Genomic DNA, 17,342 nt, shown 5'->3' with positions numbered 1-17,342 from the left:
TCTCTCTCTCTCTCTCTCTCTCTCTCTCTCTCTCTCTCTCTCTCTCTCTCACACACACACACACACACACACACACACACACACACACACACACACACACACACACTCTTTAAAGGACGGAGCAAGTGTTGCTCCATATTAGTTAAGGAAATTTGAGCTCTGACACCTCCTTGTGAGTTATCTTCACTCTCTGCTCATCTTACAAGAATAAGATATGTGAGTGCTGTTTTAAGAACAGTCAAGTGGGGAAGACAATAAAACGATACGGTAATTACAGCATAAATCAGGGCAAAATAATAAACCTAGCTTAAAAGCAGACCTACTAAAATACTTTGAAATGCTAAACGAAAGGAAGATTTTATTATGACCGCTTTGAAGTGGGAACCAATTGTAACTTAACAAGCTTGTTTGGAGTTTGGGTTGTTGTTTTTTTTAATGTGTATGTTTCTTTAGGTTGGTCTTTTGGGTGACCACCAGGACAAGTTTCTGTAATTTTCATAAGATTTGGAAAATGGTATGTGTCATTGCCTGCTTCCTAGGGCTGAAAGAGATGACTATAGGACAAGTCAAATCTTAATGTAGCTGTTCCCAGAATTAATGAATTTATTTCAGAGCGAACTATTATATGCAATTGCAAATTGGTCAATTTTGCATCAACTACATTGGGCCATTTGGATGGCAGGAGTGATTGTTATTGTGCAAAGTAAGGAAGTCTGGCATATATGTGGACAGGATCATGGGAGGCTGAGCTCCACCACGTGTTTATTGGACCCGTGCCCCTCCTGGCTGGTGTATGAGGCTCGGGAGGGGACACGAGGCTGGCTCCAGGCAGTAATAACTGCTTCTTTGTGGGAGGGTAGCTTTCCTGCCGCCTTGAAGGAGGCGGTGGTGAGGCCCCTCCTCAAGAAGCCTACCCTGGACCCGGCTATTTTGAACAACTATCGTCCGGTCTCCAACCTTCGCTTTCTTGCGAAGGTTGTTGAGCGCGTGGTGGCGCATCAGCTCCTTCTGTTCCTGGAGGAAACTGATTACCTGGCCCCGTACCAATCGGGCTTTAGGCCCGGGTACAGCACGGAGATGGCATTGGTCGCGCTGGTGAATGATCTCTGGCGGGCTTGGGACAGGGGTTGTTCCTCTGTCCTAGTCCTATTAGATCTCTCAGCGGCTTTTGATACCATCTACCATGGTATCTTACTGCGGCGCCTCAGGGGGTTGGGAGTGGGTGGCACTGTCTTGCAGTGGTTCTCCTCCTACCTCCTGGGTTGTTCGCAGTCGGTGCTGGCAGGAGGGCAGAGGTCGGCCTTGAGGCCTCTCGTTTGTGGAGTCCCTCAGGGGTCGGTCCTCTCGCCTCTCCTGTTCAACATCTATATGAAGCCGCTGGGGGAGATCATTCGTGGTTTTGGAGTGGGGTATCATCAGCATACTGATGATACTTTTTTATCTCTACCCCAAACCACCCCAGTGATGCCCTCGATGTGATGTCCCGTTGCCTAAAGGCGGTCTGGGTCTGGATGGGGAGGAACAGGCTTCGGCTTAATCCCAACAAGACTGAGTGGTTGTACGAACCGGCATCTCGGGAAATTCAGTTAATTCCATCTTTAACTATGGGGGGTGAGGTGTGACCCCCCGTAGATAGGACTCGCAACTTGGGTATCCTCCTTGACTCACAGCTCAGTTTGGAAGACCACGTAGGGGCTGTGGCCAGGGGGGCTTTTGCCCAGGTTCGCCTGGTGTGCCAGTTGCGGCCCTATCTGGACCGGGATGCCCTGCGTACAGTCAATGCGCTCGTGACCTCTCGGATAGACTACTGCAATGCTCTCTACATGGGGCTGCCCTTGAGAACCACTCGGAGGCTTCAACTGGTGCAGAATGCGGCCGCGTGAGTTGTGATGGGGGTTTCCCGATACTCCCATGTAACACCTCTCCTCCGCGAGCTGCATTGGCTTCCAGTTGCCCTCCGGGTGAGATTCAAGGTGCTGGTGATGACCTATAAAGCCCTAAATGGCATGGGTCCGGATTACCTACAGGAGCACCTGCTGCCGGTGTCAACTTCCCTTCGTCCTGTGCGCTCCCACAGAGAAGGCCTCCTCAGGGTGCCATCGGTCAGGGATTGCCGGCTGGCGGCCCCCAGGGGAAGAGCATTCTCTGTGGGCGCGCCAGCCCTTTGGAATCAACTGCCTGTTGAGCTCCGGATGGCTCCCGACCTTCGCTCTTTCCGCCATGACCTGAAGACTTGGTTGTTTGAACAGGCCAGCCTGGACTAAGGGTTTGGGTTTATTTTTAACTATTTATTGTTGGGGCTAAATTAATTTAATTTATTTTTAATTTTTGTATGTTGTATTTTATCACCCTGTACACTGCCCTGAATCCTTTGGGTATAGAAATTAAATAAATAAATAAATAAATAAATAAATAAATAAATAAATAAATAAATAAATATTTTATTTTATTTTTTATTTTAATTCCATTTATATCCCGCCCTTCTCCGAAGACTCAGGGCGGCTTACAAGCTTATAAATAAATAAATATATCACTTGAAGCCAGAATGTCAGGGCAACTTGGTCCTTGAAAAGTGTTGATTGACTAATAGTGTCAGATTCTGGCCTGCTGTAAGATTTAGCTAATTGCCGCCAACATTTAATTGAAACTCTTTTTTTAATGCCCATATCGTATTACCATCTAACCACAAGTTTATTCATTAAATAAAAATGAAGATGTATTCATTTACCTTTGCCTGCTAAATTCTGTTTATTTAAAATATTTATAACTATGTTTATTCTTCACAAAAAAGTTTCCACTTTTTTCTTACTTTCTGACATACATTTCTACTCCACTTTCTTACTCTTGAAAGTAAGAGTTATATTTTCACTTTCTTCAACATGGTGTATATAATTTAATATTTAATTCCCGTTCCCAAAAACTATTTATAGTTGACTTAGACTAGGCTTGTCAAATTCCGGCCTGCGGGCCAGATGGGTCACGCTGAAACCACGCCCACTGTTGTGTATTTACTAATTGTTATTACATTAAGTTAAACAGAAGTTACAGAGCTGAGGTAAAACCGCGGCAGCTTTTGACAGCTGTCAAAAGCTGCCGGGCGAAACCGCGCAAGCGCCAACCATTGACAGCTCAACACGCGCTACAGATGACAGCTCCGAGCTGTCAAAACCAAACGAACCCGATTGGCGGCGACCACGGCGCGGGAGCAGACTCACCCCGGATTGGTCGATCCGCCGGCAGCTGTCAGTATAAATAGATGTCATGTTCCCTTGTTCTTTGCCTGGTTCAGAATAAAAAGTTAAACTGTTAACTAGCTGTCTCGCCTGCTTCTTAGTTAAAGCACTGGCGACGAAGGTGGGATGCTGCTTGCTTAGCTGAAGTCACTACCTAAGGGGAGAAGAGATTTTTTCCCTTAGCTGAGCTGGTCACTTGCTGAAGTCACTGGAAGTCAAACTTCCATTCAACGCAAGCAGCGGCACCTCAATTACAGACAGCATGACGAACCACGGCCACATTCGAGAATTCGATACCCGCCACCCAGAAGGCTGGGAATCGCATCTGGGCCAGGTAGAAGGGTACCTGGTAGTTAAGAAGATCACAGATGACCGGGCCAAGGCGGCCGCCCTCCTCTGGCTCAGCGGCCCTGCTGTTTATGATGCCGCTGTGGGGATCTTCACCCCGGAGCCGGTCGCCACCATCTCCTATGCAGACCTCACTGAGGGGCTGAGTAAATACTTCATGCCCCTCAAGTCAGAACTCTACTGGAGAGTGAACTTCGCTCGGAAACTCCAGCTTCCTGACGAGCCAGCAAATGACTTCATAACCAGGGTCAGGCATGCCGCACGTCGGTGCCGGTTCCCGGATTTGGAAGACCGAATCCGGGACCAGATTGTCATAGGGCTCAAGGACGAACGGCTGAGGAAGAAGCTGATCGCCAAGCCTGAAATGACAATGACCGATGTGGCTAGAGAAGTCATCGCATACGAAGATTGCCACGGAGACGACCGACGGGTACCGGACAGCGGACCATGGGGGTCCGTGCACCAGGAAGACGGCAGGTTCAGCGGTTCTGAGGACGACGACGGCCCCACAGATATAGACGCGGTGCAACGGCGGTTCGAGAAACTGAGGATGCAACGCAACTACAAGGGGGGCCCTGCCAACAATCAGAGGGGGGCCAACTTTCCGACTAACAGGGCGAAGTGTGCCAGCTGCGGGGGAAGCCACCCTAGGGCAACGTGCCGGTTCCGCAGTGCCAAATGCCACGGGTGCGGGAAGACAGGCCACCTCAAAGCAGTGTGCCGCAGCCGGAGCCGGGAAAACCTGCACGACCTGGAGGTGACAGCCGAAGGTATGGCCCCATATACACTCAGAGCTAGGCACAGCCCCAGAACCCCAGTGTCCAATGTAAGGGGGAGGGCGGAGAAACATACAGTCCACAGCATTCTTAAGCCCAAAATCAAGGTGGACGTACGGATTCAGGGAATTCCCTGTGAGATGGAGGTGGACTCTGGGTCCTCCGTCTCACTAATTTCATGGCAAACGTACAGGGACATTTGTAACCGAAGTAGGAAAGGGCCCGCCCTTAGACCCACCAAACTCCGCCTAGCCGACTTCCAGAAAACGCCCATTAAACTCCGGGGAAAAGCTTCCGTCCCCGTAGAGTTCAAAAAATTTAAAGGATCCCTTCCTATTTTGGTGACCCAAGAAAACAGAATAAGCCTGCTAGGATTAGACTGGTTCGAGGCACTAGGAATAGCGTTGACAGGTGTCAACGCCATTCAGCTGTCAAAATTGGAATCCGTCTGCCGACAATTCGCGGACGTTTTTGACAGCTCACTAGGGAAATACACGGGACCGCCCGTATCACTTAAACTGAACCCAAATGTGGTGCCTGTCAGAATCAAGGCCAGAAGGGTTCCCTTCGCCTTGAGGGAAAAAATAGAAGCGGAGCTTGACAGATTAACAAACTTAGGGGTCCTCGAACCGGTAGAAGGGGCCGAGTGGGAGACTCCCATAGTGACCCCAGTTAAACCAAACGGCCAAATTAGATTATGTGCCGATTATAAAGCGACCCTCAACCTCGCTTTAAACGCACATGCCTACCCGGTCCCGGCTGTCAAAGACATCCTCGCGGCCATTAAGTCAGGCGCCATATTTGCCAAGTTAGACTTGGCGCAGGCGTATTTACAGTTGCCTGTCACCCCTGACACCGCTTTGGCTCAAACAATAGTCACCCACAAGGGAGCATTCAAAATTAACCGCCTTCAATTTGGCATCTCTGCAGCCCCGGGAATCTTCCAGGAAATCATGGAGAAAACACTTAAGGGAATTCCCGGGGTCTGCCCATATTTTGACGACGTCCTAATTGCAGGGGAATCAGAAAATGACCTGGCTGGCAAACTAACCAAGGTACTCCTAAGGTTCAGGAAGGCCGGTCTCAAATTAAAAAGAGACAAATGCTCCATCGGGGTGCCCTCAACAGAGTTCTTAGGGTTTAAAATAGACACTAAGGGAATTCACCCCACGGACACAAAAATTAAAGCTATCAAAGCAGCACCGACCCCCAAAAACAAACAAGAACTTCAGGCTTTCTTAGGGTTAGTCAACTTTTACCACACCTTCCTACCGCATAAAGCCTCCATTGCAGAACCCTTACATAGATTATTAGACAAGGGCAAACCCTGGACGTGGACCCCTGAGCATGATAAAAGTTTTAACCTCCTAAAAAACTTACTCTCCAGCAACGCAACGATAGCCCTGTTTAACGATCAGCTGCCCGTATGTCTCGCCTGCGATGCCTCCCCGTACGGCATCGGAGCGGTCCTAAGCCATTTAACTAAAGAAGGAATACAGACCCCTGTAGCGTTCTATTCGAGAACGCTGTCAAAACCTGAGCGGAATTACGCTCAAATCGATAAAGAGGCTCTAGCTATAGTAGCCAGCGTAAAAAAATTTCATGATTACCTGTATGGCCGACCATTTACTATTTATACTGATCATAAGCCCCTGTTAGGACTCTTTACAGTAAACAGGCTAACACCACAAATATTGTCTCCCCGCATCCTAAGATGGTCTACATTTCTATCAGCCTATTCATACAAACTAGAATACAGACCAGGGAAAACCATGGGCCATGCAGACGGCCTGAGCAGACTGCCGCAACCAATTGTGGACCCAGACCCAGCACCAGCTGGAAGAATACTGGCTATCTCAGAGCTGCCAGAATGCCCCTTATCTGTCAAAGATATCTCCGCAGCTACCACGGCAGACAAAATCCTAGGCAGAGTCCTAGGCTATGTCACAACGGGCTGGCAATATTCACCCCGGGAACCACAATTCCAACCTTACTTCTTAAAACAAAAAGAATTATCCACCCATCAGGGATGTCTCTTATGGGGCAGCAGAGTAATCATCCCTGACAAACACAGACTTAAAGTACTAGAGAGCCTCCACGAAGGGCACCCGGGCACCGTCAAAATGAAGGCTCTGGCCAGGAGCTATGTTTGGTGGCCGGGTATAGACAAACACATTGAGGCACACGTAGCTGGCTGCTATTCCTGCCAGCTAGTTAGAGCAGCCCAGCCACAGGCGTCCATACATAGATGGGAAACGACAAAGTCACCTTGGTCTCGCATTCATATAGATTATGCAGGTCCGTTCCAGGGACAATCATTCCTAATTGTCGTAGACAGCTTTTCAAAATGGCTAGAAGTGGCGCCAGTAGCCAATACAACTTCCTCGGCCACTATACAAGTTTTAAGGGGATTATTCGCCACACATGGCCTCCCTGATGTTATAGTTTCCGATAACGGGCCCCAATTTACCTCCTACGAATTCCAGAGTTTCACAACGGCGAACTCTATTAGGCACACCACCTCGGCTCCCTTTCACCCATCGTCGAACGGCTTGGCAGAGGTGATGGTAAAATCAACCAAGGAGGCACTACGCAAGATCATCTCCGGCAACTGGCACCAAAGACTGGCACAATTTCTTCTCTCCCAACACACCACGCCTTGCACAACTACCGGAAAGTCCCCAGCAGAGCTTCGCTGGGGCAAAAGATTGACCACCAGACTGGACCGTCTCCACCCAGACAGATCCCCTCCAGACCCAGAACTGCCCCTCCATCATAGAACTCTCAACACTGGGCAAGCTGTCTGGGCTAGAAACTATGGGGGAGGGAACAAATGGACACAAGGGGTGGTCATCGAACAAACAGGCCCCTTGTCATACATCATTGACATTGGACAAAATATACATATCCGCAGACACATAGACCAATTACGCCAACGCAGTCCTCAAAATATAGGGGGAAGGGGTGACGACGAAATACCAACAGAAGCACCGGCGCAAAGACTGGCACGACAAGACTCCCCTGATCGGAACATACCATTTCAACACCCCACTCCAATCAACGCAGATCCAGCAGAGCCAAACCCCCCACCCCCGGAGCCAACCCAAGAAGCGCCAAGAGAACCAGAACATACTACCGAGGCTACCCCCCGGCGCTCCGAGAGATTAAGGAAACCTCCCACATACCTGAAAGACTATGAATGGGGAAAACCAAAAAAGAAACAGTTGGGGTAAAATCAACTCAATCAGAGGGAGGGGGAAGGGGTGTTGTGTATTTACTAATTGTTATTACATTAAGTTAAACAGAAGTTACAGAGCTGAGGTAAAACCGCGGCAGCTTTTGACAGCTGTCAAAAGCTGCCGGGCGAAACCGCGCAAGCGCCAACCATTGACAGCTCAACACGCGCTACAGATGACAGCTCCGAGCTGTCAAAACCAAACGAACCCGATTGGCGGCGACCACGGCGCGGGAGCAGACTCACCCCGGATTGGTCGATCCGCCGGCAGCTGTCAGTATAAATAGATGTCATGTTCCCTTGTTCTTTGCCTGGTTCAGAATAAAAAGTTAAACTGTTAACTAGCTGTCTCGCCTGCTTCTTAGTTAAAGCACCCACCCCATTGCCGGCAATGACAAAAGTCCTGATACGTCATGCAACGTCATGTGACGTCGCGAGTTTGACGTGACTGTGAGACCTCGTTCAGTGAACTGTGATTAAGGGGACTTGAACCTGGATGTCTTCAATCCTAGTCTATCATCTTAATATACCACATTGTCTCCCTACTTTCAGATTTACAAACTTAAAAAAAATAAAAAAGAAAAGCTAAATTATTTAAACATGGATTTTTATTGGCCAGTTGTGAAAAATATGGCCTGTACAGTGAGTACCAAGTCTTTATAAAGTGGGACTCCGTTTGGTTGATAATAGCATCTAATAACTCCTCTCTAACTGCTTCTTTTAAATGTGCCTTGCCTTGTCAGTAATTAGTCTGATTGTAGAACTACTGTTTTTACTGCCTTATGAAGTATACGTTTGAGAGGTTACTGTTTCTGATGTTGTAGACTTGTTTGACCTAAACCTTGTTTCTCTTGGTACACTAATTCCCTTTACTCCCTATCCTGGAAATTATGGCTAAACAATTTCCTTCTGAGTTGCAGACCTTTTCCCATTTGATTTCTGGATAATCTAATGCAACATAACCCCTATTAAGGTAAATTATACTCCAGTCTGACATATTTAACCCATGCAGCATTGAACAATTAGCATTTATTTTTTTCCACCTTCTGTTTCACTCACAGTTACTATTATTACTGTTACATCTTCTAAAAGACAATTCAGGTAGATTTTTATTTTTTGTATTATTTTGCTATATACAGAAGAATATACACTTGGGGAAATACAGTATTTATTTTTCAAAATTATGCTCCAAGAAAATGAGAACACAACCATTGTAGTGAAATTGCAGGAAAAAAAATGCAAACAGTTCTGTGAAAATGGAGTATGATCGGTAGCCATCGAAATTCGAATGAAAACAAACATAGAATAACATCAGAGAGGAACAAAATGCTTTGTTTTAACAGGGAGAGTATATTGGAAGATTTCATTGAAGATCCCACTAAATGAGAATTCGATTTAGAAGAGAAGCAAAGCAGTGTCATAAAAATAAGCAGTTCCATATACTTGATGTGTTATCTAGAAATGGAAAAGTATAGCTCTAAATTAAAAACACATATTATTAAGAAACAAAGCCAGAAAACAATCCAGTGAATTTCTAGAATATATAATATTTGAGATAGAACATATATAAAGACATTTCAGACTAAATGATAGAATTTTCTAGATAATATCCAAATTCATAATTAATGCCTATGCATTAATTGCTGTTGCGGTGTTAGGCAAGGTTTGATAGACAGAGCAAACACTGCTTTCCAGTTAATGGCATCACAGTATTAGAAGGCTAGATCTCTGCTCTTTCCATCTTTTTCCTGTATGGGCTCCTCTTCTGCCATAGAAACATACATTTTTTATGTTTTAAATGGTCTTATCTGTATCTCGGGGATCAAAGGGATATTAGATATCTCATTATTTTGCATTTTACAACTTTATTTTTTCTTACTCAATGGGAAAATTGCTGTTACAGTCTTTCTCTCTCCTTTGTTCAATTCTTCCCTGCTTTTCTCCTTGCTGTGCAAAATGGTGATTAGAGGCAGCAGTGACCACATCTGTAGAGAAGTCTTATCTTCCTGTTGTGTGCAGGCAGGAGAAAAGCCATATCTTTTTCTCCTGCATGTTTTAATAGTTGGGCTATCTCCTTTTGCTGCCATGGCAAGGTCATCTCGTTCTCTCTTCAGGGCTGGTGAAGCAAAAGGAACTTCTCTCCCAGAGCCAGGCACTGTCTGGCTGACAGGCACTTACCGTCCCAGCTGTCCCCAGTTCTGTTGGGAGCCATTTTATATGTGGATATGAGAAGACGTTAAGAGCTCAAAATCACTTGTTGACAGAAGAACAGGAACTCTTAATATCTGACATGGTTCTTGTTGACCTGAGTGATGACCAATCTGGTAGAGGATTCTTTTTCTGTTTTCTTTCTGTATTAAATGGATTGGTGAATATGGTTAGTCTGGCTCTTTTGCTAAAACCTGTCTAGCATGCTTGACTTGTCTGGTAGAATGCACTACAGCCAGAGCATCACAAGCGCCTTCCCCACAACAAAGGGTATATCCATGAAGGGACAAGAGAGCATCTCTGATGAAAATTTATTTATTTATTTATTTATTTATTTATTTATTTATTTATTTATTTATTTATTTATTTGCCTACTTGCTTACTTACTTATTATTTATTTATGTGTTTGTTTGTTAAATTTATTTGCTAGCTTGCTCATTGTGGAGCTATTCTAGTTGACTTACACCAGTAAAAAAAAAGTAAAGAAGTGTAAACATAACAGTAGCAAAATAGTGAAATAAACAATGAAAACAATAATATGTGTGGTGGCGCAGTGGTTAGAATGCAGTATTGCAGACTAATGCAGCTCACTGTCAGGAGTTCGATCCTGACCAGCTCAAGGTTGACTCAGACTTCCATCCTTCTGAGGTCAGTAAAATGAGGACCCAGATTGTTGGGGGCCATATGCTGACTCTGTAAACCACTCAGAAAGTGCTGTAAAGTGCCATGAAGTGGTATATAAATCTAAGTGGTATTGCTAATATGAGATTAAAAGATGGACAGAGGAAAGCAGGGAATGTAGGGGAGAGGTGGGGTATGTTGTTCCTCCATTGGATCCCCAGGCCAATTGGCAGAGTCAAATTTTCAGGCTTTTGTGGAAGGATAGGTGGGTGGGGACAGATCTCATCTTGGGGGGCAGGATGTTTCAGAGGGTGGGTGCTAAGGCAATGAAGGCTCTTCTTTTGGATCCTGACGGCCAGAGTTCTTTACCACCACAGTCCCTCTCTGCCAGCACAAGAGAGGTGGGCTTAATCTAGCAAGACAAGGCAATTTATTGTTTATGGTTAGTTGCATATTCAACCAGAGGTTCAGACTGGATTTGGCATTTTTATCCTCTAGTCAAATCCTTCCCAAGGACCTGATATAGGCAAACAGGTTTTTTTTTTGATAGAGTTAAAGGTATAATCACAGGTTGTAAGCTGTTCCAAGTAAAGCTGCCTTTTGCAATTTATTATTATTTAATTTTCCATACTCATTTTGTGAATAGCACCCATAGCACCCATTAGTTACAAGCATGTCAAACTGCCGGCCCACGAACAGGATGTGTCACATTGAAACTGCACCCACTCCGTTGCCGGCAATGGGGAAAAAGTCATGATACGTTGTGTGATGTTATGTAACGTCGCGAGTTTGACATGCCTGGATTAGTACATTGGCTCTTTTAGGAATCTTCGTAAGATACTTGACATCATACATAAATAAAGCAAAAGCTTTGGAACTAGTTATACATCTTTAATGCTTTTTAGAGCATTATACATTTTTATACTGGTTTTACTGAATTAGTTTAATATATCCATAGTTTGTTTGTTTTTTTTAATTTATTCCAGCTTTACTTTTAGCATACTGTTGTCTTCCACTGTGTTTGGCCTTTTAATATTAGGCTGACATTTAATATTAGGCGCTTAAATTCTGACTGAAAGTGGCAGTTTTTATTTTTCAATTGAATATTCAAAGGATAGCATATTTATATTAATAATATTAATTTAAATAATAAGCTATATTATTTTACATACAAATAGCTTGATTTTCTTTAAATTACAGAAATGTTTGATTGAAAAACAAGAAATAGCATTTTATTACAATTATATAACATGTTAATAATAGTATATTATCATTTGTTAGATTTAATACAGCTGCTTATTTCAGTAGGCTTACAAAATATAGTACTAAATAAAAAACAATTAAATCTAAACAACTAAAAATTTAAAATGAAACAAAAAGCTCCTGTGTATGTTTTAATTTTTTGCTTCAGTAACCTTTCCTATCTTTCCTTAAATATTGCTTTTAAATTATAGTTGGAAAACTGTAGGGAAAAGAAATGTTTTCTGTCCCATAGGGCAGAGGTCCCCAACCTTTTGGGCACCAGGGACCGGTTCCGTGGAGAGAGCTTTTTCCATGGACCGGAGGGTGCATGGTTTTGTGTGCTGCCTGCATTCCATGGATGGGGCTTTGCTTGTTTGTGCGGACCAGTTGCTGGCATGCTGCTGTCACGTCGAGCGACCGGTCAGGGTTCCGGCCTCAACTCTTAGAGCCCCGTAACAGGGGTGAGAATTTAGAGGGACCCTCGCAAGGGTGAACACCTTGAATATGAAAGGATTTAGCCCTTTGCCACCGACCCAGTGTGCCGGACGTTCCAACGGTCACACTTGGGAACTGCGATAGCGCAGGAACAGAATCCTAGGACAAACTGAGGCACCAACACAAGTTTGTTCAAGGTGAGAGAGCACAGAGTGCCCGGGGTGGATGGTGTTGCCCCCAAACAGCTTTGCACAGCACTCTTTTATTGAGCAGTTTCACCAGGGAGGGGGAAGTACACACATGAGGAATTAACATATGGAAGGTCATAGAACATAGCTCATTGCATACAACTGCTAATGAAGAGGGCAAAGGTCATCACAGGAAGCAATAAAGCATAACTTATCGTATACAAATGCTAACAGAGAAGACAAGGATTATCACAGGAAGGCATAACTTGAGGCAAGGACAATTACAGGAGACAGGAACCATATACAAATGCTAACAGAGAAGATAAGGGTTATCACAGGAAGGCATAACTTGAGGCAAGGATAATTACAGGAGACAGGAAGCCATATCTTGAGGCAAGGGCAATTACATGAGACAAGTCTTGTTATATAATATAGAAGGCAAAAAGGTCTTTGGGAGTCTAGGATAACTACATGCTGCGGCACGGACCTGGGGTTGGGGACCCTTGTCATAAGGTACTGTGGAAACAGATCTGTGTTGTCTCCCTTTTCTTGGGAGATAAACCATTATCTTGTACTGAATACACATTCCAGGAAGCTTCTGATACACAGGGTTATACTAGATTGTTTGTAAAAGTTATTATCTGCCCATATGATAAGTCTGGGCAGCTAACAATATTATAAGATAAAACTGTATAAAAATTATAGTTATATAGTGACCCTTGCACCCGATATAAATACTATTAATACCTTATGTTATCAAGAGTCTAATAAATAGCCCTGTTCTAAAATCAGCAGTTGTGAATATCTGTGGCAGAAGAAATTTACTTAAGAAGTCCTAGAAGTTAAATTTAGATTCTTAAGCAACAAAAATTAGCCAAAATAGCTTTCTTTAAAGAACTTTCCAACATTCCAGCTAGATAGGCAGATTTGAGTAAATGAGATGAAATGGGAAATTACTTAAATTTTAGGACTTTTAACTTCTGATGAGCAACAGAACAGCTTTTAAGTTTGCCAGTTTGATTTAGTTTGGGGGAAAAGTGTTTTTTCAGAAATGAAAATGAAAATTCCTTAGTGTATTCAGGTTAAAAATAAGCCTAATGTTTTATTTTTTTTTGAAAGTGTCAAACATTACCAGCACAATAGGTATAACTAGGAAAATTTGTGGGTAAGCAGCCCTTCTCTAAATTATTTAGTACTTATCCATAGCAGTCTAAATTTAATTATAGAGTCCCTATTCTTTTATGTCAAGTATTAAAGAGTAGCTATTTATTTCCACAGGGACAAATGTTGCAGTATAGCTAACACTTCCTTTTAATTACCTTGCCATTAGATGTGAATACAGCCTAAACTTGGAGATTCATAACTTCAAAATAGTTTTTAAAATAGTTTTGTTTCCTATTGAAGTTTCATTTCTGCATGTACGTACTTAATATAGTAATTCATTCAGTGACCTTTGAAACCTCGGCGGTGCTGAATGAATGGTATACCCAGTTGTTATGGCTGTAGCGCCTGTGCAGGTACATTATCAACATTCAGGTGCTTGGCAGTCATTCCACACTTATAACCACATGTCTACTTCAGTTCCCCCCATTGCTGTCAGCAAACAGTGCTGCTTCAAGTCCCGTGCTTCAGCCTGCCACAACTGCAAATCTCCAGCTGCCTCCATTGCCCTGCACTCTTCAGGATCTGTGCACCCAGTGGATTTTTGTGTTGTCTTCCTCTTACAACCAGGGCTTTTTTTCTCATAGAATGCTCAGAACGGAGTTCCGGCACCTTTTTTGGATGGAAACTTGTAGAGTAGGCAAGGCGGGTTGTATGACATGTGCGAGTTCTGGCACCTTTTTCTTTAAAAAAAAAAGCACTGCTTACAACACATCCTGGCCCATGGAAGGCAGCTCCTGGCCATGCCAGGCCTCCTACCCACAGCTGCTTGCATCGTTCTCCAAGTAGTATCCAGTGTTCTCCAATCAGCACAGTAAGCCTTCTGAAAGCTTCTGAGGCCTTCTGTAACAGGGGTACCAAACTGCCGGTTATGGGCCAGATGCGTCACGCAAAAGCCACGCCCCTCCAGCAAGGGGAAAAAAGTGTTGATATGTCGTGACACGTCACTTGATGCACTGAGTTTGACACCCCTGTTCTATAACCGTGAAAGAAAGCCATGCCTACCATTCTCCAAATCATGAACATTGTTCTTGTGATGCTTCAGAAACTTTCCAGAGGTTTTCTGAAGCCTCACAAGAACAGTGCATATGACTTTGAGACTAGTGACAGTAGCCTTCTTGTGAGGTTTCAGAAGGCCTCAGAAGCTTTCTAAAAGCAGGGTTTTTGTGCTGCTGGGATGGCTGGCCATGACATTGGGCTTGACGTTTTTGGTGTCAGCAGGGCTGGGGCTGAAGTAGGCTGAGACTGCTAAAGGCTCTGAAGCTGTATTCAGCTCCAGCACTGCTGCAAGCGAGGAGAACTATTGTGCAGAGTGACCAAAAGGTTAGAAATGGGGGGAGGGGGGAGATAGGTGGGAGGGGGAGTTGAAGAGGAGTCAAGGGAAGCAGTCCCTTACCAAGGCTTGGATTGGGATGGGTCCTTGCCTGATGACCAATGCCAGGGTTGCTGTTGCTAAATGATGCAGTCACATGACACGCTTTATAACTGCATCCCCTAGTGATAGCAATTCTGGTTTCAGAGACTGTCATAATTCAAGGTCTAATCTGTACAACATTTTTCTAAACTGGAAAGATTTGTGAATTAAGAGATGTAAAAATAGTTTTAAATAGCCTTTTTACAGCTGTAGTAACTGAGACAGTTTCACAAAAACCTAAATATGATGTGGTGAGAAGTTTAGACTGAATGTGTAGATAATGTGTGGAAGAGGGCAGTGATGCTAAAGGGTAAAAAGGGAAGATAATTTCAGCAATTATTTTGTCTAGTGTGGAGAGCAAAGATACAACAAAAAAAATCAACAAACAGATGGAGCTATGCACATGGGAAGGTAGTGTATCTGTGAAGAGAATTAAATACAGCAGAATATTTTCTGTTCCTTTATAAAGTTAAAAAGTTGTTTTGATTCCTTGGAAAAGATCTAATGAAGATTTAGAACTCCTTAACTATATCTGCATTTACCATTTAAGCATTTCCTGCTCATACTTGATTAATTAAGAAAATTTATTTATCAAATTTATATGCCACTCATCTCACGGTTCGAGGTGACTCTGCTATCTGGACTGAGAGATCTTGGCAACAACTTCCAAAATGTCCAGTCCAAAATGCAGGCTACAATGTCCTCCCACTAACCCTGCTACTGGGTATCCTACCTTTCTGTTTGGGAAAAGCAACGGCCAGCCATTTTTCTCCCTGTGGGCAATTTTTCTGGATATCTATCTATCTATCTATCTATCTATCTATCTATCTATCTATCTATCTATCTATCTATCTATCATCTATCCATCCATCCATCCATCCATCCATCCATCTATCCACATACAAATACTTGATAAAAAGTTCAGCATCTTGCATCATCTTGAACCTTGGCCTGTAAGTTTATATATCTACTGAAGCCTGAAACAAGGTTTCAGATTTTCCATTTTTACTCCTAAAATCCCAGCTATACTAAGCAATAATTACTATAAAAGCTCAGCAGGGCCCTCTCAAACCTGTGCTACAAATGGATATGTACTTTTTGCATAATAACCGCACAATCTGTAATGGAAGAAATGAAAGGGGGTATCTATATTTATTTATTAAGTTTATATGCTGCCTAGAACTCCTGAAAGATGAGGTATTAAAGAAATAATCATGAATAAATATTATGATTACATAAATAAATGCATGATCAGAAGTAGTTTGTTATTATAGCTTACTTTAATACAGAGGTCCCCAACCTTTTGGGCACCAGGGACCAGTTCCATGTTTTTCCGCGGACCAGAGGGTGTGTGATTTTGTGTGCTGCCTGCATCCCACGGATGGGGCTTTTCTTGTTTGTGTGGGCTGGTTGCTGGCATGCCGTGGCCTGGTACTGGTCCATGGACCGGGGGTTGGGGACCTCTGCTTTAGTAGACTGAATTTAAGTAAATAGTATTTTGACAAAACTAGTTACTGCAGTTAGTTTTCCTCCATGATGAATTTTAAGGGAAAAATGGGTGTGAACGAATAAACAACATCCATTACAATGGAAATATTTACTTGCGAAGATTCTTTGAAATTTTCTTGAAGAAATATCCTTCTATGAACATTAGAAACATACAGATTCTTTTAAAATAGTTCTAAATTTATTCTGAAAATTATACTGTTGAAGCAGAGATGAATCTCACTCCTGTTTTTGAGTGGATGTTGGTAAGAAATGATACATCTGAACAATTTAGGGTATTTGTCTTTTCAAATAACTCCTAGTTAAAAAAATGCAGAAAAAGAAAATTGGGCTGCCAAAACAAAATAATTCTTCTGCTTTTACTGCTTTGAGTAGGGCTAAAATTCTGCCTATACATTTCTTTGCACAGACATGCATGGAATTGCACTGTGTGTTCTTTAGATGTTTTAATATCAGAATGATGAAGAGAATTACTAACATTTCTTGACTTTATTTTTAGAGAAAATAGAGCGTCTTTGAAATGCAGACAATGTTTAGTAAAATATAGCGCATGTTCTGGTAAATGCCGCTTATAAAAATCCTGCATCTATTTTAAGATGTATTCTGTCATCCTCTTTGCAAACTCCCAACAGGTTATGAGCATTGCTTCTCTTTGCCATTGAACATAAAAAGCTATGAGCAAAGCCAAAAAGGTTAGCTGGGGGAGTTCATAAATCTATACAAAAAATATCTTTTCCAAGGTTAATTTAATTCTCGCATTTTTAAGCCTCCATGAACATGCATCTTGCATTTTTCTCATTTTGTGAAAATGACTTTTTTTTAACCATACAGGTAAAGATGTTCATGAGAATTTTGTTATAGGGTTAATAATTAATTTTTTAAAATTGACATTATATAAAAATTGCATAATACTATGTTAATAATATCACAGCAATGTTTTCTAATTGCTATTTTAGTTATTTATGTCCAGCCTTT

The 17,342-nt window shown here is 43.0% G+C and overlaps 1 protein-coding gene across 4 annotated transcripts in view; it reads left to right on the top strand.

Annotated features, from left to right (window-relative positions):
- FBXL4 (F-box and leucine rich repeat protein 4) overlaps window positions 1-17,342 on the top strand; it is a 51,795-nt gene that overhangs the window by 858 nt on the left and 33,595 nt on the right. The gene's annotated exons all lie outside the window — the stretch shown is intronic.

Source organism: Vipera berus (assembly GCF_964194415.1).
Source record: "Vipera berus genome assembly, chromosome: 1".
Taxonomy (NCBI): domain Eukaryota; kingdom Metazoa; phylum Chordata; class Lepidosauria; order Squamata; family Viperidae; genus Vipera; species Vipera berus.
Note: the sequence above shows the minus strand (reverse complement) of the source record. Positions and strands in the feature narration are given on the sequence as shown.